This window comes from Trachurus trachurus (genome assembly GCF_905171665.1).
Source record: "Trachurus trachurus genome assembly, chromosome: 13".
Lineage (NCBI taxonomy): Eukaryota > Metazoa > Chordata > Actinopteri > Carangiformes > Carangidae > Trachurus > Trachurus trachurus.
This window is the reverse complement of record NC_139892.1, coordinates 25,038,641-25,065,781: the sequence shown is the minus strand read 5'-3', so window position 1 is coordinate 25,065,781 and position 27,141 is coordinate 25,038,641.

The following is a 27,141-nucleotide window of genomic DNA, read 5'->3' as shown; positions in this document are numbered from 1 at the left end:
TTGAATTGAATCACTGTCTAATAAGGGTACATTCAGGTGTAATTACAGTGTGCAAACTCCACCTGTATTCAAAACTACATGATGACAACTCTAGACAATCATAACCATTATTGGGCTGTACTTCCACCAACTGAATAAAGAATAATATAATAACACAATATGGTTAAAGTGACAAGCCAACATCATGGCAGTGTTTCACCCTACAAAAACAAAACAACACAGTATCCAAATTTCAACAAATACAAATTCATGTACATCACCTCATGCTCCTGGCTGCTCATTAGTTTTCCAGATCATGTTCAGTTGGGTTCCCCAATAGCCTGTTGGTTCAGGTACATACCACATAACTAAGATTTCCAAGGTTGAATTCTGGCTGCGACATTCCCTCTCCCTTTCCTGACTCTCTGCACTGACAGCTCTCAAATTAGGGCAAATACAAATCAATCTTAAATAAATAAATAAATAATTTCCATGCATTTCACTTCTTGTGTGCATAGCATACTGCACATAAATGAGAATTGCAGGGGTGCTTGAACATGTGCTCATTATCCCTGCACATATGAGCTCCTGCTTTGTTTAAGCATTAGAATAAGATCCTGGAGCCGCCATGTTGACTAGGAACACAAGCAGAATACCTGTCACACTTTTTTTTACTTACAGGTTGCACGTGCGTGAATTTCAAATCCTGTATCACTGTTTGCCCACAGTATGTTCATTTTCACATATCTGCAAAATAATTATAAACCACTCTGTTTTATTATAAACCACACTGTATAAATACAGTATGTTGGTAACTTCAGGACCATGGACAGCATTGTGTTTTTTTTCAACACAGCGAGGCTGTAGCTGGAGAGGGAGGATGGAGGTTAACACTAGTGCTGAAATGTGTATAAACAAACTTGAAATGTTGGTCAAATTAGCACCTATATTTTACAAATAAACTCATAAGCCATAAAACTAATTACAATATAACTGATTATAACTGAAATGTGACAGATATGGCCTAATTATTTAATACATAACAGTTGGGCTGCAATAGTGAGATGTTTTGACAACCATGTCCACGTTTTTAGTCCACATCACTGCATCCCTACTTAAAGCAGAAGTGAGTGATCCGGTCGTTTTCGCTAATGCTGCGTTCCAGGCAGGCTTTTGAAATCGTAAATTACAGCTTCAAGTCACAACTTACTACTTTGTAGCGTTCCAGGCAACCCACTCGTGTTTTTCCGACCTGTTTTACCGGTGAAAGTCACTATAACGGCCACTCGTAACTTCCGACCGGTGAACTCGTACCAGATCGAACTGGTACCACTTCACGGTCGGAATAATACGAGTTTCCTTGAACGCACCATAACAGTCCTCGTCGCTACGTCACCACATTCACGGCGTTCCTTGGCTGCACACACAGCCCTGCATGCCGTTCTCTCTCCTCATTGGATAAAAACTGTAGGATACGATAAATGTTTTCTCTTCGGCTCAGAGCAGAGCAGAGTGACTGAGAGACCCGTGTTTCAGTCCAAACACTCTATGTAAGTGATTGCTGTCGGAAGATATAACTATTTAAGACTTATATTAACACAAATATATCACTCACTTCTGCTTTAAAGTCTTATGATAAGCGAGCATGACAAAAAAGAGGCTATTCTGGTAAAAGTTAATGCAGCCACAGCAACCAGTTAACATTACTGGTAAGCTACAAATGAAAAAAAGGAGCTGAACATGTCAGTCTCTGAAGAAATCTATAAGTCAGGAAACTTATCGCCCCTTCAACAAAACACAGCAGCAAGCGTGTTTCAGAGAAACAAATTGTTCTAGCCTTTCAATACTCAGAGGCTCACAGTCGGTGTGGGCATGACCCCAGTATGTGTGATCCCTCCCTCACCACAGACTGCTGCTTGAAACACAGCACTGTTTTTCAGATGGAGCCTTAAATTAAACCCATTGTTTAAAAAATCTGACATTTTATGTTGCTGTCCAGAATCCAAAAACCTACCTACAGGAACACGGAGAACCTTTTTTTTTTTTTTTTCATGTCCCTGCTCGTATTAATATGACATCTCTGCCATTTAGTTCCCAAGCGGAATTATTATTCTTGTGACTTCTTTTTTTTGATAGAGGTAAATACTGAGGGAAATAGAGGGGAGAGGGTAAGTGCAAAATTGAGACATGCTTGAATGAAAACTGAATGAGACCTGGAACAATGTTCTGGTGACCTTTTCTAATTGAGTGGAATGAAACTTTTGGATAGGGTTATACGGTAATGCCGTAGATGACATTTGCATACACATGAGGCATTAGATTACTTTTTAGGTTTTAAATGGAATCCATACTGTATTAAAAGTAGGTCAAATGTAAGAGGAGCACACTGCTCTTCTGGCACAAAGGCAGTGTCAAGGCAGAAATTATGAATGCTGTCAGGCAGCAGATGTGGAGACCACAGGGGACATTTACATTTGATAAAACACTGTGAAATGCAACCAACATGCAACTAACCAAGTGAGTTTAATTTCCAACAACCAAGACTCATGTTGAACGCCAGACAGACTAAAGATAATCTATAAACGTTTTTTTTTCTTTTTTTTTTTTTTCGTTTTTTTTTTAGCTTAGATTTGTGAGTCTTTGGCAAAATTACACTATTAGACTATGTATATTGAACTATTAACAGGAGGTGGTTGCAGAGTGCCTGTGGATCCACAGAGTAGGCTATTACTTTGATACCTAAGAAAACCTAAAAAACATTATAATTCTCAAGGAAGTTGTAAAGAATTGTAATGATAATGTGAATGATTTCTTCTCTAATACACTCACGATTCACATGCTGATCATTCATGATTCACCTCATGTCTGTGAGGTAAGACTTGACTGAGTTATGAGTCTGAGAAGGAGCACAAATTTTGAAAATTGCAGCAATTGCATGTGTCACACCAGGTTGTTATACAGTATTCATTAAAGGCGAACTGCAGTATATTGGTGTTGTTTTTTTGTTTTTGTTTTTTTGATAGAGATAAGAAGAAGACAGCTCCAAAAAAAGTACTGCACTGGCAGTGTTAAAGTAATACAAGATTAAATGGGTGGTTTATCATCTTTAATACCTAAATGTGCCAAAACTCTCATATCCATCTGGTTTAGTAATTTGTTTTAAAATGTATCCAATATTGTATCTAATATCAGTTCTTAAAGGATAATTTCCGTTTTTTACAACCTGGACCTTATTTCTAGCATAAAATACAATCATTTTACTCACCCAGAAACTTTGGTGTCATTTGGAGTTGTTTTGACGAAATTAGCCCCAGTGGAGCGGCGCGTATATCCGTATAATGCGAGAGCACGGGGCACGCAATGCAGCCTCTAAATAACACATTATCCACCGCAAAACTCGTTCATTTCGCCGATATTTTGTTATGATACACTAGTGATATTCCCCTCCGAGCCCGTGGTGGCATGTTATCAACATGCTGCGCCTGTAGGTTGACTACTAACCTCTGACCTGGATGATGTCATCTCCGACCGCTGCCCGGCTCATTCTGATAATAATCATTCTGCTTTGGCATTCGGGTCCATTTTTAGCTCAACTAGCCGGAGCTTTAGTGAGTCCAGGCTGCGGAGAGGAAGCCCGTGGAAGCTGAACTTCATCCAGCTGCTCATTTTGTTCTGACAAGTCAGAAACACGCAGAAACGAACCATAGCATTAGCCGTAGCAAGTTAGCCGCGCCGCACCGCGGTCGGAGATGACATCATCCAGGTCGGAGGTTAGTAGTCAACCTACAGGCGCAGCATGTTGATAACATGCCACCACGGGCTCGGAGGGGAATATCACTAGTGTATCATAACAAAATATTGGCGAAATGAACGAGTTTTGCAGCGGATAATGTGTTATTTAGAGGCTGCATTGGGTGCCCCGTGTTCTCGCATTATACGGATATTCGCGCCGCTCCACTGGGGCTAATTTCGTCAAAACAACTCCAAATGACACCAAAGTTTCTGGGTGAGTAAAATTATCTTATTTTATGCTAGAAATAAGGTCCAGGTTGTAAAAAACGGAAATTATCCTTTAAGTTGTTTTTATATTACTTTGTCCTTATGCACTCTGTGTACAGTTTTCACAATGTGTTTATTGTGCCCTTAATGTTGCAGCATTGATATTTCCTAGAACACTCTTGGCTTAAACATTGTATACCACAATAATGGTGTATGTACTGTACCAGGAATTGATCCAGTGATTCATGGAGACAGTCACCATAGGTAAAGGTTTAGCGGTGTTAAATGATAGCAATGTCTTTTATCCTCAGAAGTGACTGAATAATTGCTTAAGAATGGAAACTTCACCAAAATGAATAATTATGCATGATGCACACTCCTTTTCATTTCATTTATTTAATTCTAGGGAGAGTGCAGCTGTTTCAGCAGGCAGCTATCATCAGTGTCACCAGATTTAGGATGAGCTTTTACTTGTTTGCAAACAGTAACTGTCTGAAAGTGGTGACTTTTTTTTCTTTCTTTTTTCTCCAGGACTGTCTTTGTGTTTGCCTGCGCTATCAACCCCCATGAGGAAACAAGGAAATGTTTTTATTGTTGACTGAGCATCTGGTTTCAGTATTTAGGGATGTGGATACAATCACAACCCCCAGTAAACATAACATAGCTTCATTTTAATCAGGGTGCAGAGGAAGATGTCATGTTTTAATTCCTTATTTGTTTTCACTCATTACCTCCTTCTTCCCTACTTCAAATGCAGCAATCTGCGACACCCGCCTCCCTCCGCTGTGGTCCTTTCATTTCTCCGAAGACAGCCTTGTAAGTGTGCACACACAGTGACATTTTGGGGACAGGATTACACAGGCAGACTGACGCCTTCACTTGATGGCCTTGAGAAACGTTGTCACAAATTGAGACAAGTGTCAGACCTGTATAAATTTATCACAAAATTAACACTGTGACATAAGCCCTCTTCCTCCTTTCTGTGCCTGTGTGTATAAATTCTGTACAGGGGATAAATGAGGCATATATTCACTATTGACTTCCCATGACCCTCAGTTGCAGTGTGTTGCTTCAGTGCTCTCAGTTGACTAAAATGAATGTCCTCTCTGGTGAGAGCTTAAGATCAAGTATTATACCTTGAGTGCTTTGAGACGGGAAAAACACTATTTGCTTTAAAGGACACTGACAGAAATCAATCAAACGCACTATTCCCAGGGTAATTAACATCAAAGTTCTCCACAGCCAGCAGGAAATTGAGTTTTCAGAGCCTGGTAAATCATCTTTTTTGCACAAAACACTGATTATTGTAGTGTTCCATTAGTGTAAAGTACACAGCACCACAATATGAGATTGTGCCATGGACACACTACACACACACACTTCCTTACATCTTACAGCTGAGTATAAAAATGGCAGTGGCCAAAAGGAGTGGACCTGATGACAAATTAATCGATTACTTCTAAGACAGTTTGAATTTTATCTTATGTTTGTTTTGGATACATTAGTCCCGTGATGAACTCTTTCACACAGAGCCTTTTAATATGAACCGAATCTTAACTGTGAAACCTCACATTTTGGCAGCTTTCAACACAAATATCATGTTAATTAACTCCAACCACTCACCTTTACTACACTACAGAAAGAACCAGAGGATGAGACACCCAAAGGTCCATTTTTGGTCTGTGTAAGGCTGTCAGTGTGAATCAGGTGTGAGGCAGGAGGATTTGTGCCGCAATAAATGATTCTGTGTAATGTCACAACCATTCCTCCTACTCACACAGCATATGCATTTTTCTGTGACGGTCTAACATACAGTCTGACTGGTACTCATCTGTTTTTTTTTTCATTTATTTTAATTTCAGTCTATGCAGCAGCTGCAGCTACAAGTATTTATATAGAATGAACACTACCAAAACAAGGCTATTAGCTTTATAGCACATCTAGCTTTATCATCCTGTGCAGCAGGTATAGGCGCAAATATGAACATAAAATCTTTTCTTGCCGTTCTTGTCATTATGGGATGAGTGGTCACTGCCAGACCTACATTGAGTCAGGCACTCAGATGCTGCCCTCTTAAGCTTATATTTCATCAACATTTATCTGTTATAGTAGGAGAAAAATTAAATATAAAAATAAAAATTGATTCAGTTTTCCATGTTCCTATTTTTAATTTTCTATAAGGAAAATTTAAATTCATTGTTGTCAAAGTGGTTATTTCTGTCTAAGTGCCAATTTAAATAGTGTTCACTCTCAATAATGATGAACCTTCCGTAACTTAATGTGAATAGGTTCGTCATCTCCAGAAACACTCTGCCAGTCCTTCACTCTTACTTCACTTAGATTTTTCTGCAAATACCTTTGGGCAGCACTTGATAACTGATCTTATTACTGGTATAGTAAAGTAATTAGAAGTTATTCATCTTTTATTAATTGTTTCATCTCCTAGTCAAACTGACATACCAAAAACATGTTATACATATTTATTCTGCTGTAATAGAACCAGAGAAAGCAGTGGATGTCCACATCTGAACTAAAAAACAAACAAACAAAACTGTCTCCTATAAATAACTTTTCATTAATTTGCAACAGAAAATATATTTCCGAAGAAACATAATGCTGCATGATTTTTTTTTCTGTGTTTATCAGCATAATCAGGAAATGTTGTTCATTAACGGTTCCACCAAGTAACAAAACAATGATGATGATCGGACTGCAACAACATGTTTTTTGGTCCCTATTCTATCTGCTCTTGTAATAAAACATGGTCAGGGAACCGTTTTTTCCTCAAATATAATTGGCAAAACAAATTCACACTGAAGTTAATTCACTTTCTGGAAGATATGATCCAAACAATTAATTACCTTTTAGAATTATTGTCAATTAATTTTCTTTCAGATGTCTAATTGATCAACATTCTAGCATAATTTCTGTCTACGTCAACATTTCACTGACTGTGTATAAATGCATAAAAACCTGGCCTGCTGCAGGACAAAGCAAACCTCATGTTATTCCACCTAGTTTATGAGAACAACAGACAGACCACAGGCTCCTGGATAGAGGTAAAAACAATGGATTACACTCGTCAAATGCAGCAGTTTGTTTCTCTGAGCTGCTGTTTGTTTGGATTTGTGGAAACGGTGGCAGTCAGTGACTCACAGAGAAGACAAAGCTGCCGGAGGAGAGACAGGAGGAGCAGCTGTGCAGTGGAAAAGTACAACAGCAAGCAGAGAAGTTCACTTACGTAGCCACACAGAATGAGGCAGAGCGGTAATGGGGCAAGAAGTTGAAAATGTGTTAGCTCATGCTTCTTACACACATTATGGGGAGGGAAATGAACTTCTATGGACAATCAGTGCTTTTTTCAATATGGCAGGAAAGAGGAATGAGACTTGTCATTCTCCAAAGTTGTGATAAAATTTTATTGGTGCTGTCCTAGATATTGTGTGTCACTGAGTGACAGACAGATGAGCCGCTGGTGCAGATCCATAGCTCTCCCTTGATTTTATCACAAGGGACAACAGAGAAAAAAGACCAAGCTCCTGTACTGCTGCTGCTGCTGCTGCTGTCTATCCGTCATGGTCAGCAAGGAACAAAAAAACTAGAGCAACAAACCTGTCATCACTCTTTGGCAGATTTACCACGGGTGCTATCTGTTGTTTACTGGAAGTAGATGACAGAAAAGTTTGTGGACACCTGTGGTGGAGGACTGGCTGAGGCAATGACACTGGAGTGGGTGTATTATTAGCTTCCTACTGATCTAATTTACAAAGTGATTGGTTTTTGTGTGATGTCTGCACGTCCTGCTGAGATACACAGACTGAAGAGTGACTCCCTCTTTGTTGCATCCTCCTCACCCAAGCTCGATTTTGTAACAGCAACCCCACAATAACAAGATCCCACACCTAGTTGTGCTGCTCAAAGGGTGGACAAAGTTTCACTCAGGAGTCAGAGAGTGCGGTGTCCATGTGAATGCTGTGGTTCAGGAATGTCTTGTTCTATTTAGATTAATTGCTTATGCAAATGAATTTACAAAATGATAACTGGGCAGAACTTGCGTGAGTAGGAGTTTGTACCAGTGAAGCTTTACAGTAATTCTCTGCAAAACACATTGATTATTGAGGTGTAACAAACAAACTCAGCGCATTTCCTTCCTCTTAGAGCGTCATGCAAATGTAACATGGTATTTACAATTTGAAAAGATATGTTTTGCATGTTTCATGTGGCTGCCTATAAATGCAGATGTTGCATTTCTAAACACTTATCATAGTTGTATTGAATGTTTTATGATGGCTTGTTCGGTCTGTGACAAGGGAAATGCATTTTGAGATGTTTTCACATTTTCTTGTATAAAACTAAAAACATCTTCATAAAACATATTCCCCTGATGAGTGCTGCCCAGTTCTGTTATGACATCAATCAACTGGTGTATTTCCAATCAGACATTTCCTGTTTATGCCTCCTGCTTATAGCAAGTATTTTCTCAGGTTGTCATGATTATGCATAAACTCTGATCTTGTTGAAAAAAAAAGACAATCCGTGTCACATTCTAAAAAAATGTTAGGACTGAAATGAGAAGGCAACATAATGTTAATTTGTGTGTTTATTTGTTTCAGTCAGTTAGTTTGTGGTTGGCTTTTTTCTGCCACATCAATTTACAGAAAAAAGAAACAGTTTGAATCAGAGATAGCAGCACTGCGCTACCATTCACTGTGTATCATCTGAGCACAGGTCTTATCTGTGACCTTTTCTCCAAGCCTGTGCTCTCAGATTCTATCTGCTTCATGGAAAAGGGACAAGTGGGCAGTTTAAATTTGAACTGAAATTGCCTTGATATTGTCTTAGCCTGTGGATGGGTTAGGCAGTCTGGGAGTGGAGTTGTTTTCTCTTTATCCATTTCTCTGGTATTATATATATATATATATATATATATATATATATATATATATATATATATATATATATATATATATATATATATATATATATATATATATATATATATATATATATATATATTATTTTTTTATTTTTTTTGTGTGCCAATTATACTATATATACACACACACACATGTATATGTTCTTTTTTGTAGGCAATTTTTCGTGTTCCTCACAGTCACAACTTTTGGTTTTTCAGCGTCCTTGACATTCCTCTGTGCCTGTATACGACTTTGTATTTCACTGTCCAGTTTGTAGCTTCACAATGTGAGACAGAAGCAAGTGAGGAAATGTCAGCGGTTTTCTCTCACTTCACATATTTTTTAAATCATGACTTTTCTAATGCCCCTTTCTATTTCTGAAATGAAGGAAGCAATAAGAGGAAGCATGATGTGAGCACGAGGACACGGGAAATGAGAGAGAGCACAGGAAACAAAGAAAAGCAGAAGGATAAAGGGCCGTGGAGAGTAAACAGGGAAATAGCAGATGAAAGCTTGAAGATGTTGAAGGATTTTCTGGAAGTGATTGGCTGTCTTTGTGGTCTCAGGTTTTTATAATCCCATCCTGTGATGCTCTAATCTCCCTTTTCTTTTGTACAGAGTAAATACCCTCATTACATGGGGCAAAGCTGACGATTTATTATAAAAATGGAAATGAAGAGCAAAGAGAAACCCTTTATTAAATATTTTTCTTTCCTATACATACCCTGTCAGGCCAGTGGCACCCACACGATTACCATTAAAGATAATCTCTCAGAAGTGCGTGGGACCTAAAGGCTCATTGCGGAACTTTGAGTCACTGGTGAACCAAGCAAAGCAAACAATAGTGGCTCTGGATTTTCTCACCCCGGCTTCCTGTCAAGATGTTTTTTGTGGTCTGTAATTAAATGGGAGAATTAACAGTGATTGTACATTTCATCCTCTCTGGAATCCAGGTCACTGATTCCTTTGCCATCTGCTCCATTTTTAAGTCAGTCTTTCCCTTTTCATTATTTTTTTCTTTAAAAAAAAAACACGCTTTATATAATAAGCCATTTCCTGATCAAAATGAAGCATGAGTGTCAGCGGCTTTGTGGGATGAAGGTCACAGGACCTCGGCAAAGGAAAAGAGTGACTCATTTGCATAATGTTTCACTTCACGTCTCTCAGCATATAACATGAATTGTGAGTGTTAAAGCTCAGCACCTGTGACCACAAATGCAAATGAGTGTATATAGCATTATTATTGATTTTCTCTCTTTCCATTCATATGAAATGCCTGAAGTGAGCTCAGAAGCTGTTTGTGGATATATCATTTCCATTAATGATTATGGAGATACTGAACAATAAATCAATATAATGTTGATACAAGTGTATGTGATACAGTTTGGTTAGCATAGCATCAGCTGGCACCTACTCTTGTAATACAGCATAATCTGCAGTTCATGATGTTTGCAAAGACGCTGTGTCAACTACACTGTCATTAATATTTGTTTATTTTTCCACTTCAGAATCTCTCAGGACAGGGTGTGATCACAATAATTAAGAATATTACAAAAGCAATACCTGTCAAAAAATATTAAACTGGCAAGGGCTCACATTTTCTGCTTTTTTTTTTCCTATTTGCATTCACAGATTAGTTTTTGTGTACCTATCTGGTTATTAAACATGGTATTGTAGAGCCCCCTAAGTATTTCAATCTGTAGCCATCACTCAATTCCATCAGGGAGGCATCTGATCTGCCCGAAATTCCTTCTGCAACACGACAGTCAGCCCAGACACACAGCCAGAGTCACACAGATCCGTCCTCAGGGACCAGAGGAACAAGAGGTCCTGCAGCAGATGGTCTGACCCCCTCAGAGCCCTGATCTCGTTGTCATGGAGTCAGTCTGGTATTACATGAAGAGACAGGAGACACTGAAACAACCTGTTTTGTTGTGCCAGTTGTTTGTAATGTTCTGTGCTGTGATATAGTGCACACCAGACACCAGGCCACCAGGTTGCCATAATGTTTAGGCAACAAAAGCACTTTGTTGAGTTCACAGAAAACTCATAGATCCGGTTAATATTGATAAAGTAAACACACCCTGTCTCCTGCCTCAAGTCAGGCATTTGCATTTCTCTATTTCTTTAACCTTAACCAAGTGCCTTGAAATGGTGAAACATTGCCAAAAAAAAAAAAAAAAAAAAAATCACACCTCAGCAGCTACAAGCGGATACAAATGAAAGCTGTCAGTGAACATTTCACAGATACACCCAGCATGAAAATGTTGAAACATGGACGATGTCTTCATTCAAAATATTAATTCATTACATTGTGGAAAACTTTGGGAGGCATGACTTTTCTCTCAAAATCAACTTAGTATAGGCCTATGTCACGTGTCGAGGTTTGATTTAAAATAAACTAAAATTTAGTTTAAAAGTGAACTTGCCGACAACGCCACCTAGGTTGAAGAGCCTAGGACTCTATAACTATTAGGCACAGGTTCTTTTTAAAATCAGGTTGGCCAGAGTTAAAAACCACAGTTAAATGAGAAGTTCACCAAGATTTATTACAGAAAACAGTCCAAAGTTTCTCTCTGTGGTTCCACAGTCCTGGATGGCTCCTCTTAGGCCCAGGTGTCAGATCCCCAACTCCGGCCGTCTTTCCTTCCGTCTATGGTCCACACTCTTCCCCTCGGGTCCGGCACTCGATCCGCCTGTTAATACAGAAAACAGCCACCAGTTCTCCGAACACACCAGCACACACTTCTACTCTTTTCCGCCTGGCCCTGCAGCTGGTCCCCTCTGTGTCTGCTGCCCAATATGGGAAAAACAACACTCACGCTTTTCCTGGGTGAAAACGTCCCGTCATTCACCCAGGCTGGAGTCGTTGCGCCAAATAAAACAGACACAGGCCGCTGCACTTCAGGTCAGGTAGGTGCGTCCCGCTGGTGGTCCCCTGGTCATCTGGCTGGTCCTCTACTCATGGCGTCTGTTCCGGTTGCGGACCCACGCCGCTCGCCTCTTCCTCATGTTGACCCGGAAGAAGCGGCGGCTCAGAGTGGTCAACTTCGTCCCTGCACCGACCTGCGCCGCAGCCTCGTAGTACCTTCTCCACACATCGTGTCGCCTCGGACGTCGCTAAAACCTGGATGTCAGCTGTCTGTTGCTCGACCCGGAGAATCTGCGTCTCTGCTGCTGCCTGTCTGCTGCTGCCTAAATAGGCCCACCTGGCTCTGCCACACCTGTGGCTTGTTGAACTGATTAGCCTGTTGGCTGCGGGTAGTTCAGGGTCAGTTCAAAAAGAAACATTTAGTCCAACAATCAAAACTTATAAAAACATAAAACACAACATGCAAAATGGTATTTACACAATAAAATAAAGAAAACATGCAATAAAAACTGACCCCGTCACACCTACTGTAATAATAAACAAAACTAATATATATTATCTACACTTATTACAAAGAGCCTTTTGCCAAATACATGCATGTAGTGTATACAGCACATGTTCTTCCTCTATTTTTGTCTGTGATTGCTCTTCCTCATCCTTATCTTCAGCAACAAAATTCTTCCTGAGGATTTTTGGTACAAAGCTGTTCCATATTAGACCTCTATATTCATGATCTGAATGGCAAAATTTATTCATGGTGAAACTGCTTTCCAAGAGGAAAAAGGTTTAAAAGGCTGTGATAGCTCCTCTATTCCATTACCGCAGTAGAAACGGAAGAGATGCGCTGACTCCTCCAAAGACATTTCCATTCGCGTGCAGAAGGTTTATTGATTTACACAAACTTATCAAGTGGGTTTTGTCTCACAGTGTTTATATGCACACAATGAGTTATGCTGCTGTGTTGATTATGGGAAGAATTTCAGTGAGCTGTTTAAATGCATAGCAGTAGAAGTTAATATTTTCACTCAATCATCCACACTGCTGTTTTTAATTTAAAAGATCTGTAACATAATTGCCAACCTATAGCACACAAGCCACGTCAGTCATTCCCCCCTTCATTATGTTCTTACACTATTTTCCTCCCTGCAACTTCCCCAGAAATGATTCCACGCTGAGGCCTGAGGCGGGGGTATGGACCTTAATACAGATAGGGGCTGCTTGGCAAGTGTTAAAATGGAGAACAACATGATTGGTGTGAGTCAGAATAGCATCAACATCTGTAGAAAGTGTTCAATAAACTGCGGCACTTGATGTCTTACTGTAATGCTGGTCTTAATGCTCTGAATATGGCCTTAATTGAAGCAGCATAATTAGATTAGCACGTTCACGTGACACGCAGCGAGTCTACCTCACCATTCTCATAATCACATTAACATCAAAGCATTAGTGAGCGCGTAAAAATGTACTGATTTCTTTATGGAACGCCTGCCTCTGTTGAATTGGATATCTTAAAATGCCAAGCTTTACCTCCCACAGCCAGGTTCTCCCTCAGGCAAGTTATTATGCAAGCGAAAGTGGACTGGCTATGTGAAGCAGAGTGTGTTCTTTTTCTTTTTTTTTCTTTTTAAAGAGAGCGAAGAGTAATCATGTGCACTCTAATTTGAAGCTTTGGAGACTGGTAGAGAAAGACAAGGCCACTTAAAGACCCTTTAACCCTCTTCTGACAGTATTTTGTTTTCTCTCCATTAGTCTGAGCAGTGTAACCAGAGGCTGCAGTGACCCTCTGCAAAGTGTCATTTGTTACACACAGAGGAAAACTGTAATAGAGAGCTGAAAACATAAAAGTTTCTCAAAAATTACCTCACCCACAAGCAGCATTTCTCCAGTTTTTGTATAGTCGCTTGTTAATTTAGCAGGCTGAACCGCAGCTGCCGATTATTACGCTATTATTATTATTTATTTTGTCTGTTGCACTGTAGCCTGCTATATTCTGACATATTCTCCTCTGTTGTACAGTACACAACAATGTCAAAATAATCTGCATCTATTCTGCATCTGTCTCATTTGAAGGAAAATCATTCTGTGGCTTCAGCATCTCGTTACAGGATTTTCTGATAATTTGCAGTTATAATTCAATTTAAACTGCATCCATTCGAGTGTTGCACTCTTCTTGTTTTAAACCAACACATGGCTAGACTGTGTCATGAGCTATTTGTACTCATGTCAGCTGGTTTCAGCCTTTTATCCTACTCTCAGAGCTCTCAGTTGACAGTGACATTACCAGCAGCCATGGTTCCGTCAGCATGTGATCATTGGACAGCAGGAATAAAAAATCCAATGGCAAAAGTCAAACTGAACCTGGAGCGCTCTCTGCTCACAGTGTACAGGTTGAGCAAACTACAATGCAGACTTGAGAGGTGACTTTACTTTGGTTTAGGCTACTGCAAATGTGCTGTCCCATTAATACAGTGGCAATACAATACAATTCAGTGGCCAATGGGGAAACTCGAACTTTGTCACGTGACCTTGGGCTGACCAATGGTGGAACTATGGTCACTCACTCACGCAGTCACTGGCCCCACTGCTGTGGTCCAGCCAATATCACAAAATATTTGAGAACAACATTGTTATGCAAAGTATATTTCAATTTTCGACAAGTACAGCAGCTCACTTTACAGTAATAGTGAATTACTTTATCTGTTCGGTTTTCTATTCTATAAAATCTCAAGATTAAATGATTAGTAAACAAATCAATTTGGTGATCAACAGAAAATGTAGCAACTACTTTAATCAGTTATTTCTCAGATAAATCTTTCAACTAATCGTTCAAACAAAAAACTTGAAGCCAGCCAAACACGCCCCTGTTTCTTGTTGATTTTGTGGATTTCTGATTTGATGAATACAATTGTTTTCATCACTGGCTACAGATAAGACTCAATGTTTCAACACATGGATTTGGGCTTTTAGAGATTTTAATTTTTAACTTTTTGATATATTTTTTTTTTTAGATCAAACGACTTATCAGTTAATTGAGACAATAATCAGAAGATTAATTATGAGGAGAAAGCAAGGAGATAATTGTTAGTTGCACTCCCATTCTTATCTATTCTAATCTAGTCTAGACTATTGTCTGTTCTGTTATGCAGAGGGTTTCTGTTTTATATTTATACATTTTATTTTGTTCTACTCAAGACTCAAGTCAGTAACTTATTCTGCTCTGTCCTTGGTCAGGTGACAGGTCTGATTCAGGCTGTGATATTGGCTGGCGCAGCACTCTTTTGACTGCATGGTGTGTGTGGGTGTTTGTTAGTGACATGGGAAGAGGATATGAGACAAGCTGACATTGTAAACGTGGCTGTTGTTTCCACTAGATGTGTGTTAATTATGCATATTTGCCAGCATCTGCTCTGATGCTTCATACAGTATATGTTTTTTTTTTTGCTCATTATTCTGTGAAGCTGGTCCTGGCCTTAACTGTGCATGCACCCATTGCTCCTGTAGAGCTCTTTTTTTTGCTGATAGGACGTAGTTTCATCAAAGGCTGTTTGGTGGGGCACTGACTCCTCCTGCTGAAATCTGTTCCTGTCTTACTCTCTGGTAACTTTCAACTGCAGGTGCACACGTTGTAATTCAACTTTTGATCTTTTGGGAACCATTTAAAGCAATGATAGCTTTTTAATTATAGAGCCTAACTCTATAATGAATTCACTGCATCTCCCAGATCTTTAACCTGTATAAACACTGGCCTAGCTCATGAAAACACCCACTCAACTCAGCAACAAACTGTTGCTGGCCCAAGGCATCTGTGCCTTTATATTAGATATTCACATTGAAATGTAAATGTTCCCTGGGGAGTTTTTGACCTCTACTACCTCAATGAAATAGTTATTTTATGAGTGGGTTCTGGTTTTTTGATCTCATTTACAAGGACACACATGCATGGAAGTGATGTGACACAGTCACACCTCTATGGCGTCATACTTATGTCATATGTCGAGCGAGCGATAAAACATACACACGCGCAAATTATCTTATATCACACGCGCAGAGTTAACTGCTGCGTGCACTTTTTTAGTCCTCGCCCGTACAAATTCAACAACCGAGAGCGTGCAGGCAGGTGCGAGCGAGTAAAAATACACAGCAAGAGCTAAAAAATGCATCTTGATGTGTATATTAAAGCAGAAGTAAGTGATATATTTGTGTTAATATAAGTCTTAAATAATTATATCTTCCGACAGCAATCACTTACATAGAGTGTTTGGACCGAAACACGGGTCTCCCAGTCCCTCTGCTCTGCTCTGAGCCGAGGAGAAAACATTTATCGTATCCTACAGTTTTTATCCAATGAGGAGAGAGAACGGCATGCAGGGCTGTGTGTGCAGCCAAGGGACACCGTGAATGTGGTGACGTAGGGACGAGGACTGTTATGGTGCGTTCAAGGAAACTCGTAACTCGTGTTTTTCCGACCTGTGAAGTCGTACCAGTTCGATCTGGTACGAGTTCACGGGTCGGAAGTTACGAGTGGCCGTTATAGTGCACTTTCACAGGTAAAACAGGAAGGAAAAACACGAGTGGGTTGCCTGGAACGCTACAAAATCGTAAGTTGTGACTTGAAGCTGTAATTTACGGTTTCAAAAGCCTGCCTGGAACGCAGCATTAGCCAAAACGACCGGATCGCTTACTTCTGCTTTAAACTCTACAGCATGCGCACAGGAGCTGCTGTGCGCGTGCTGGCTGCAGCAGCTCTCTACGACTAGACTAGACTCTACGACCAATCATAAGAGGGCAGGCCTGGCCCCTTGGTCCCGCCCCCAAACTGTCAAAAGTCTGTGACTCGAGCGAGCAGAAGTGAACATGGAGCGCACAGAGGGAGAGAGGGAGAAAGCTGCTGCAGCCAGCACGCGCACAGCAGCTCCTGTGCGCATGCTGTAGAGTTTAATATACACATCAAGATGCATTTTTTAGCTCTTGCTGTGTATTTTTACTCGCTCGCACCTGCCTGCACGCTCTCGGTTGTTGAATTTGTACGGGCGAGGACTAAAAAAGTGCACACGGCAGTTAACTCTGCGCGTGTGATATAAGATAATTTGCGCGTGTGTATGTTTTATCGCTCGCTCGACATATGACATAAGTATGACACCATACACCTCACACTGATCAACAGGTGGCAGTAACATGCCAAGATATGCAAACTCAGCAAAAGCTGAGCTAGTAAACATAGTGTAAACAAGCTGGGTTCAAAATACAACAGCAAGTGTTTTTTGAGCAAGTTAAAAAAAAAACTCAATATACACAATGCATTATGGGTTGACCTGTGTTCAAATCTCCATTATGTATGCATAATCATCAGAATAATCTACCAACATAATAGTGATGTATAATCTACCTGTCAACATCTACATTATCATTGTTCAAAAAACATGTCAAAAGATCCTTAAATTGCATCTGTAAATATGTGTACTTAGTTTTTGAGTGTAAATTGCTCTTTTTATTTTTTAAAAAGACTCAATTTTCGTTAACCCTGACACTGTGAAGATGACCACTGTAGTATCCTAATAAGCTGTTTTTTTTGCTTCCAACCTCTCACGATTTTTACACATATAATGTGCAAAATAAACTAATTTTATCTAATCTAATTTTGCGTTAGAGAATCCAACTAAATCAATAGTATCAAAACATATTTTTCTAACATATTAATTGTGAGTTGTGACTTACTCTTGTGGACTATATCAGATAAAACTATTATTAAGTCATGATTATGTTGTTCAACAAGACAATCTTGACTTACTGGCTTTTATGGAGCTTTTATCTGCGTCTCAATCTTTATCTGAATTACGACCTGAGGAAGCTACAGGGGAAATTATTATAATAAGTCACACTCAAATTTAATTTTGATTTTCATTTTGATTTTTAAGATGTTCTTGTACCCAACCAGCATCTGATAGCTAATATTTGCTGTGCATGGGGAGTTTTTTTCATCAAAATAAATGTGTGACAGACAAAATAAAAAGTTCCTCTCTTAGATCTGCAAATATACTGATAAACTGATTGAGGCCTTATCTACACGAAAACAGAGCTTCACCCAAGATGATATTGTTCTTAGATTAATTAGGTTAATTTTGTCTTCTCATATATATTCTTTTTTTTTTTTTCAGCTGGTCGGTTCGACGAATCTGTCAGAGTCCGCCGAACCGACCAGCTGATAAATGACACGTCAGCAGCACGTCGGATGACCCTTCTGAGGAAGACTGGAGTCACAGTCGAAACTGTCAAGCAGGTAACATCATTTTTGATTTCATTGTCTGAAGTTACACAAGAAAAAAATAATTGATAATTGATATTGTTCTTGTTTGTTTTGAAAGAAATCTCCATAAACACGGCATAATTTCAAGAAATATCTGCGTACACACGGATCCACTGAAAACGTCTGAAAATGCTGTATACACCAGGCCTGTGTGGAGCTGGTGTGGCACTGTAACGCTGCCACCCATAAACACCAAAAACAGAGAGGAAGACGGAGAGCTCCCACGCTCTATTCAAACTAACATTATAAATCGACTAGGCTAAATGTTGAATTGTGTCAGTGCAAAGATGACTATCGATGATGATTTAATGGGCACGATTCAGCCACAATGTCCGAGGGACCTGACAGTAGTCAGCTTACGTCTATAGACTGTGTACATCTAGCGGTGTGTCTCAGGTTACAGGCTAGAGTGGTGGGGGATATGACATCATCGTTTCACAAAAGATCAATTTTCCAAAAAATACAGTTTTCTCCTGAAAACGCCATTTCTGTCTGGACGAAACAACTAAATGATAAAATGCTTATGTGGATTCATTAAATGTCGACGGGCTCTAAAGGTCTTCCATTTATTTAAGGATGGTACCAGGCTGAAAAATGTTCTGAAGAAACCTTTGGGGGGACTCCACAACGACTGCGTCCACCTTTGATGCACCCTATTCAAGAAGGATGGCCTCTCTCTCTCTGGAAGGATAATGACATGCATTGGTGCATATTTATTTTGTCTTTACATCGAGCCTTTCTTTGTTAGATCAGCTGGTGCAAATTCTGTTTCTACATGATGTACCTAAAGTTAATTATGAATTTGGAACGACTACATTTAAATTTAATGTTCCAGACACTCTCCAGTCCACAGTGCACTTTGGAAATGGAAAGCCTTGTAAGTTATTCACATTTTATTTTGTATTGTAAATTATTTTGGACTATCTGTTCAACTCTATCTTCAAGTCTTTATCGCAATAGAATTTGGCTGGATGGATGGATGGATGGATGAATGGATGGGTCAGTCATGGCAAGTTTACCCAGTGTGGTGGTGTTAGTAGCAGCAGAGTGTTGCAGGGCTCCTTCTTAACACCACACTGTTCCTGTTTCTCTGTCTGGTTCGCCTCCAGTTCAGTCTGTGTGAGGGGCTCTTATTCCCCATTTGGCAGTGCTGTAAATTGTTTCTGTCAGCTTAGATAAACGGACCCCTGGGTTTGTCCATCTCCTGTCCACACACACACGTGCACCCACCCGCACACACTCACAGAAACCCCCCTGCCAGACACACACACATGCACATATAGATTATGCTGTAATCAACCAGTAAGGGTTTACTCTTTCCTCCCTTGTTTTCACGGCTTGTTTACTTGTTTTCCGCCCTATTAATATTCCTCCCCTCTGTGAGGTATCAAAAGGTTCACGATTCAGAAGCAGACGAGGATGGATTTGATTTATTTTTGCTTTGCCAGCGACGTGGGACTGAATGCTTAGAAAAGGCTCTTAATTGATCTTGCAGTCGCCTCCAAAATCGTGAAAGATGGTGAAATGGATTTAACATGTGTTGACAATTGTCTTAAAATCTCCCTATTTTGCATGATAGGAAATGTGTTCACTGCAAATTGGGGGAGATGAAGACAGAGAGAGAAAAGGCATCACAGATAAAAAAACAACAACAACAACCTCACAGCAGCTAAGACTGACACCGGCACAGAGAAAGAGATTGAAACATAAAGCATAAGGGATGGAGAATTTCCCAACTGAAAGTATCCTTCAGTTCTATCATTTTCAGCCAAAATTGATTTTCTTTGAACAAGGAAATCATCTTGCTTCATGGTTTGTTGCCATAAACCATTGTGCAAACTGATTCCCTTCTCTTCTGATACACTGCGATGGCAGTGATAATACTTTTGTTTTTTGTATTTGTTTAGGGACTTTCTTATGTCATTTCTGCTGAGATGTAATTTATTCAGACAGTTTTGTTCCCTGTTGATTTGATATAATGAGACGAGGCAGTGTTTCTCTTGTTTGTTGAAGCATTTTACTTTTATCCCAGATGTCTTAACAACAACAAAAAAGAAAAGAAAAAGAATAGATAAACAATAGAAGCACTGATGCAAATTAAATCTAATATAGAGTAAGTTAAACTACACAATTTAAGGACTGTCATGCCATTGAGCACATTTCAAATGTCTGTGGATCATAAATATTTAAAAACAGTCTTATTAATGTGTTATCATCTGGTCCTGCTTCACAAGTGAGAGTTTTTGTGTTCTGCTGGTGACATTTTCACTGGTGTATCCTTCTTATAGAAAGTATCTGCATGCATTTCAGAATGAATGGATGGGTGAAAATGGAAGAGAAAGACAGATGAATAAATGAACACATGATTGTAGAAGCATTGTGCAATTACTCTGCTGCTCTGGGAGCAGCAGCAGGGAGCAGGAGCCTCAGTACACAGATGACAACTTTACAGTTGATTGTCTCTCAAATTGCTTAGCCCATTATTTTATGACTCCATATTATCTTCTTTTTTTGTTCCCTGGCTACGTCTTGGATTTCATAGAATGGCTGTAGCTTATTAATTAATCCTGAGTTTGAAAATATTGTTCTGAGAAGAAAAGGGTCAGCCATAACATAATGGTAGCTAGAGGCCATAAGCATTTTTAATCATCGTGTCCCTCATCAGTGCTGGTCATAGGAAGTAAATCGTTCATTAAACCGGAGTTTCTCGCAGAGGTAGCATATTAACACTTGTTTACCACAAGCCTCAAAGCTCTCAGTAGCAGAGGTCCTCTGCAAACAGGAAGTGCTGGTAGGACTGCAGGCAGAGCACTTTGTGAGATGCTGAATTTTAAAAGGGATGAAAGTGGCTTTTGTTGTCTTTTGATGCAACTGGTCCACTGTCCCCCTTTGTCTTTATGTCACTACCTTTGTCTCTCTCTCATACATCGTCAAAAAAACACAGACGCTGTGACTTCTGCTATTAGTGTATAGTACATGCACCGATATGGACTCATAGCCTCTAGGTATGCTGAGGATGAGGCAGAACGATGGAGTGGTTTCTCTCAAAGAGCTTAGCTGGGCTAAGTGGAATTGCATAGGTGGATAGGAGCCTAATAATGGTCTTATGGAACCAAATTATTGCTGTTTTGCCTACAGAGATACTGTACTCCAATACAGTATTTTTCATGTAGTTGTTACGTTTTGTCTTGAGGGATACAATTCAACAGTTTGTGTCTATCTCTGTCTGCCAGTTTTTTGCTGTGCCGTCGTCCACCCCCTCAAATAGACTCTGTTAGAGCTGAGATGAGGTACGAATTGGAAAAGGTGTGAATATTATATCCCAGGGCGAGGGATCATTACAGAGAGCACTTCAAGATTTTGTAACGCCATTTTGCTCCATCCGTTTTTGATATGACCTGTCCTATTACTGAACTTTCTGTGCCCAAATGTCTTTGTTTGTATCATTTGCATTTCACACTCCACACTCATTGTAACACATCAAATTGCAATTCTTCCAGAAGCTGACATCACAGTTCCTGACCTAATTGTTTGGGTTTTGCTGAAATCCAAAAATCAAAGGCTGCCATTGTTCTCTTTCTGTATGGCATCTCAGACAAAATATGTTCAGGTCTTTTTCTTGTCATTGTCATTGAAGTCTGTGATTGAGTTTGTTAAGTCTCCAAAAATCCTGATGGCTGATGGCCTGAGTTTCCATTTTCCATAAACCACATATCGAGGGCTTGGAGCCAGAGGGGCGTAAGTGGCATTTTGGGCGAAAATGAGTTCTATATATCAAAAGAAAGGTCTCGATGAGCTCTATCCAATGGTGCCAAAAAGATCAAACTGTATTGAATAAAGCAACAAAACAATAAAGACCTAACACAAAAGTGTGAGTAATGTTTGGAGCCAGAAGGGCCTAAGTGGACTTACGCCCTTCTGGCCCTGAAAAATACATGTAAATCCATGTAGGACCCACATGTTTGTTCAGAGCCAGAAGGGCGTAAGTGTAGTTGTTGCCCTTAAACAGCAATGAAAATGGCTGAGAAAACTGCAGACATGGAACTTGTCTGAGGCAGAAAAGATTTTGATGAATATTATGAAACAAACTGATTAATCCTATATTGAAGAAGTTGAAGATGAGTCAGAGTTGTTTTTGAATGTATGCCCTCACAAGAGTCGACAGTAGACAGAATCATGCCTTGAGAGCCTTACTGAGGTCATCCCTATGTTCTCTGGGTCCTATGTAGCTGTTTTGTGTGTGACTGGGGAACATAGAACCCTTTTTTAGAAAAAGGGTTCTATGTTCCCTGCTTTTCCCCAAAAGGACCCGGGGAACATGCCATTTTCGGTCCCATACCTGCAGTGGAGTTGTGACTTTGCAGATTTTTGCCTATTTTGGAGTGAGAAGTTGAGTTGTGACTTTGAGTGAGAAGTGTAATTGTCCCATTGGTTGGGTTTAGGCAGTGAAGAAAGGAGTTGGTTAAGTTTAATACAGTAAAAAGACCAGGTAGAGGCTAGACAGGCCAGATAGAGAGAGACAGTCCAGATAAGTAGAGAGAGTCAATTGATCGGCAACAGCGGGGAACATAGGATCCTTTTGAAATAATTAATGAATGAGTTAAATGAAAATTAATTACTTATTCAAGTGTTAATTATTCAATCAATTCAATGCATTGTTCAGCAGATACGCCCAATATGTCCATAGAAGACTTGGAAATGTTTGGTGCCAAAAGGGCGTATGTGACGTTTTTGCCATATTTTTTTGATTTTAAAATGTTTAAGAGCATGTTCATTGTGTTAATATGCCATAAGTTTATTACATAAATACTCATTCATATAAGTATGTCTGTGGTTGCAATGTTGTGGTTTAAGGTTAATGAATACAGTTGATTGAAGTGTGGTCAAAATGTTGTTTTGTCTCTCCTGTAAAGTTTGTCAAAAGCCACTTACGCCCCTCTGGCTCCAAGCCCTCGATATACAACATAATATACAGAGTGATTTAAGTATCCATATTAGGTTTAGACAACGATTTTCGAATATTGGAATTGTCATTAAAATAAATCAAAATAATAACTAATAGTTAATGAGACTGTCGTCTTGTCTTAAAAAAATGTAAATGTTCCCCTGTTTGTACTGGCACCTTCTGCTGGGAGTATAACATTTGATGCAGCTCTGTGATATGGGCTAATGTTAGATGCTACTGAAAAACATGGAAAGACTATACAGCCTATACAGCCATCAAAAAAGGTCTGTGTGGAACTCTTTAAAAAAAAAAAAAAAAGCAAATGAAACTGAGCTGCAATGCAAACTCTGCAAGGTTGTTGAGAAGTGGTAACAGAGAAAATTCATTGTTTTAGTCTCTAAACAAGACTTCGTCCCTGTTAAGATGTGTTCTCATTCCATGGCGAGGACTTGATTGAACGGTACTGACATGATGAGAAGCAGTAGTTGAACAGTTGAAAAAAAAAAGAAACAGTTGAATAGTTCCCAGTGATTATCGAAAAGTGCTTTTGCTTGAAATGCCCATACCTAGATCGATTAGTTTCATTTAACCAAAATAAAGTTAATATGTAAGTTGGTTAATGATCAATTCATTAGCTGTGTCTCAATTCAGGCTGCAGCCTTTGGAGGACCCAGCCTACGTGGCAACGGCTTCGAAGGCTCCTCCGTCGGCCGCATCAACCGCCGGTAAATGGGACGGTCTAGCCTTCGGAGCATTTCCTGATTGCATCCGACTGTAAACAATGGCCGAACATAAACAACAGCGTAACATTTGAAAGTGGCGCCTGCAACGGCTCTTCCGCTTCTCCGCTCCTCACTTTTCTTTTCTTTTTTAATAAGTAGAATAAATACGGGCATCATTAATATACTAATAAACAAACAACTGAACAGCAGCCAGGGGGCTAGGCTGAATAGAGAATAAAGAGCAGAGTGATATGTTCTCATAGCTTTATTATTATTTGAGTCAGATGCTTTGCCTCCACTCCTCATCTGTGCGGCCAGCAGAGCCCGGCTCGGCTCAGCGGGCGACCATGCCTCTAAGCCGGCCGCAGAGCCGGGTTACCGTGGCTACAGCACAGAGCTGCTCCGTTCGATAGTTAGCGGCTAGGTTGCTAATAACAACAACGGTGCGCAAAGCACCTTGGGATACGGGAGGCCGCGAAGGATAGTAGCGGTGCATCCTCCGAATGCAGGGGAAAGGAGGACGCATTTGCAGGCTGCATTTGGAGGACCCTTCGAATTTAGACGGCCTTCGCGCAGCGCCATGATGTAATCGGCCTTCAAATGCACCCTTCGAAGGATGCAGCCCCTGAATTGAGACACAGCTATTATATAAATCTTATCAACTAGCAAAAACACAGCATTATTAGCTAGTTTTACTGTCTCAATTTTAAGGTTGCGCTGCTTTTATTTCTTGGGATCACTGGTTGTAAAAAATGGTTACACCCTGCCTTTGCGAAACCCTGCCTTTCCGAAAATAGACTTCCATTCTTTGTAACAGCGGGGTTTCCTATTTTTTCTAAAGACCCTTTCGAAAAGGGTATTGGGGAATACCCTCCATTCCGAACCCCCCCCCCCCCCCCCCCCACCACTCTGAACGGACAGACGGACGCAATCAGAAAGGAAATGACATCACATTGACCCTTTTTTCCTTTTTGGGATCAAACGGATCATGTGCATAATTAACTGCAAAACAAACAAATACTTCATATTAATGACATAACGCTCTTTATGCTTCCAGCCTGTCTAGCCTCTACCTGGTCTTTTTACTAAACTTAACCAACTCCTTTCTTCATTGCTTGAACCCAACCAAAGCAAAATGTATTTATTTCACAGTGGTGTTTCGGGGGGGACATTCGGAACAGTGGTGTTTCGGAGTGGGGGGGTTCGGAACAGCGGTGTGTCGGAATGGAGGTGTTTCGGAATGGAGAGCTGTCCCCGGAAAAAAACAAGTGATTTGATGAGTTTGTGACTTAAAGGCTCATCTGCAAAAATGCAGCTGTATTTGGCATCGGTAAATAAAAAATAATCCCCTTAGAGTTCATGGAAATGTACAGGGCTTTTTTCACCTCTCAGATATTTTAGACTTTAGACTTTTATTGTCCCTTATTAGGGAAATACTTTTTCACATGACCTTTTCATTCCACCACAAGGACAGAGCAAGCACACAAAACACACATAGTACAACACATTTATCAACAATCTAGAAGAAGAAGAAAAGTCCACACTCTGGCCTGGTTATCTGTTTATAGTCGCTTACATAATTAATCAGGAAAACATTTGGCAGGGAAAATAATTGTTAGTAACCATAACATTAACATGAAGTGAAAGCTTGACGGGTCTGTTTAATATCAGTGTTTTTATTGGTCTGAACACAATGCAGTACCTTCACAACTATTACATTATAGTGTCATATAACACATCTGATACTGGATTTTTGTTACCGTTGTTTTTTTGTTTTTTTAATAAACATGTAACATGAACAAACAGTCACAATTTGCAGCTCTACTAATCAGTCATCTCTGGTGGACAAACTAGTTTCTAAATTAAAACACATCCACTCGGGGATATAAACACCAGCTGAAAGTACTCAAAATACTCAAAGCTGCCTCTGTGGTAGTTCCAGCTACAGTCGGTGCCTCCAGGATCATATTTTACCATGTTGACAGACACACACACACAAACACACAAACACACACACACACACACACACACACACACACACACACACACACACACACACACACACACACACACACACACACACACACACACACACACACACACACACACTCACAAAGAGGCTCACAAGGTGAAAACAAAAGCAGCTACACTGTTGCGACTGGTAAACATGCTTCAAATGCTGCTCAATTTCAAATGGGGGAAGCACTTGTGTTTTTCAGGGGAGCGAATTGAGTCAGAGGTATCGACTGGTAACTGGGAGAGCGGAGGAGACCTAGGGGGCCACTTCTAATCCACACTGACCTACTCTTATCATGCACAGCCAAGGTCAAGAGTCTAATGAGGATGGGATGCCATTAGAGCAATTAGACAGAACTACTTTGTTTCTGGGGCACATAGAGCCATGGGAGAGAGAGGCAGAGGGTGAGAGCGAAGGAAGACAACTACAGTAAGAGACAGACTGATGATCTGCCCAGCAGCTGCCTCTCTCACTTTCTGTGACTGTCTATCTCTCTCCACCCCCTCTGCCTCTCCACAGACTAACACATGATGAGCACTCCAAGGCAACAGCTCAGTGTGGCAACAGTGACACTTGGTGGCAGAGGCACTCCCTGACAGAGGAATTGCTGCAGGCACTTTTTACATGCTCCGATCAGTTCGGGAAATATATTATTGCTTAATTTCAGGGAATATATTTAAAATTCAAAGTAATTCTTCAAATATCTTAGAGAATACAGAATATGTGATTTTTTAATTCCAAAGCAGAAACCTAAAGAGCCTCTATGAGAGCAATGGACTGTTCACATATTTGTTTGATTGATAAATTTGTTAGTTGGTTAAAATAGAAAGAAAATTACAGTAAATCTTTCTAATTACTGCATGATGAAGTTATTCATCAACCAACCAGTTTATCCTCAAACATCAGCTTAAAAAACAGCACAGCATCCACTTACAGCATTAACCAAGTGAATAAGAGACCATCTAATGACTATTACAACAGTAGGCTATATTTGTCTAAAATTGTGCCCCATAATGGATTATTGATCATTAAGACAAAATTTCATGTGTGATTTAAAGTTTTTAGTTATTCTAATGTAAGACATTGTTTTTGAGTTCATTTCTTGGCCTTAAATAAATTCAGAAATATTCACCTTTGAGCTGTTTGTTGGTGGGGCATCACTGCTGATAGATGGAAGACAGAGGCTGCTTACCAATGCAGACAAAACTGTCCTGGGGGCATAAGAATGCATTTGCAAGCTGGAACCAGCTGGAACTCAGTAATTTTCACCTTTGGTGGTAGATTTCTGATGGGACGTGGAACCCCTGATTCCAGGCACCGTGTGGAGGACGCGCAGCCCTCTGGGGACCTGGAGAGCTACTTTGATAGAAAACTGGATTACTGAAAC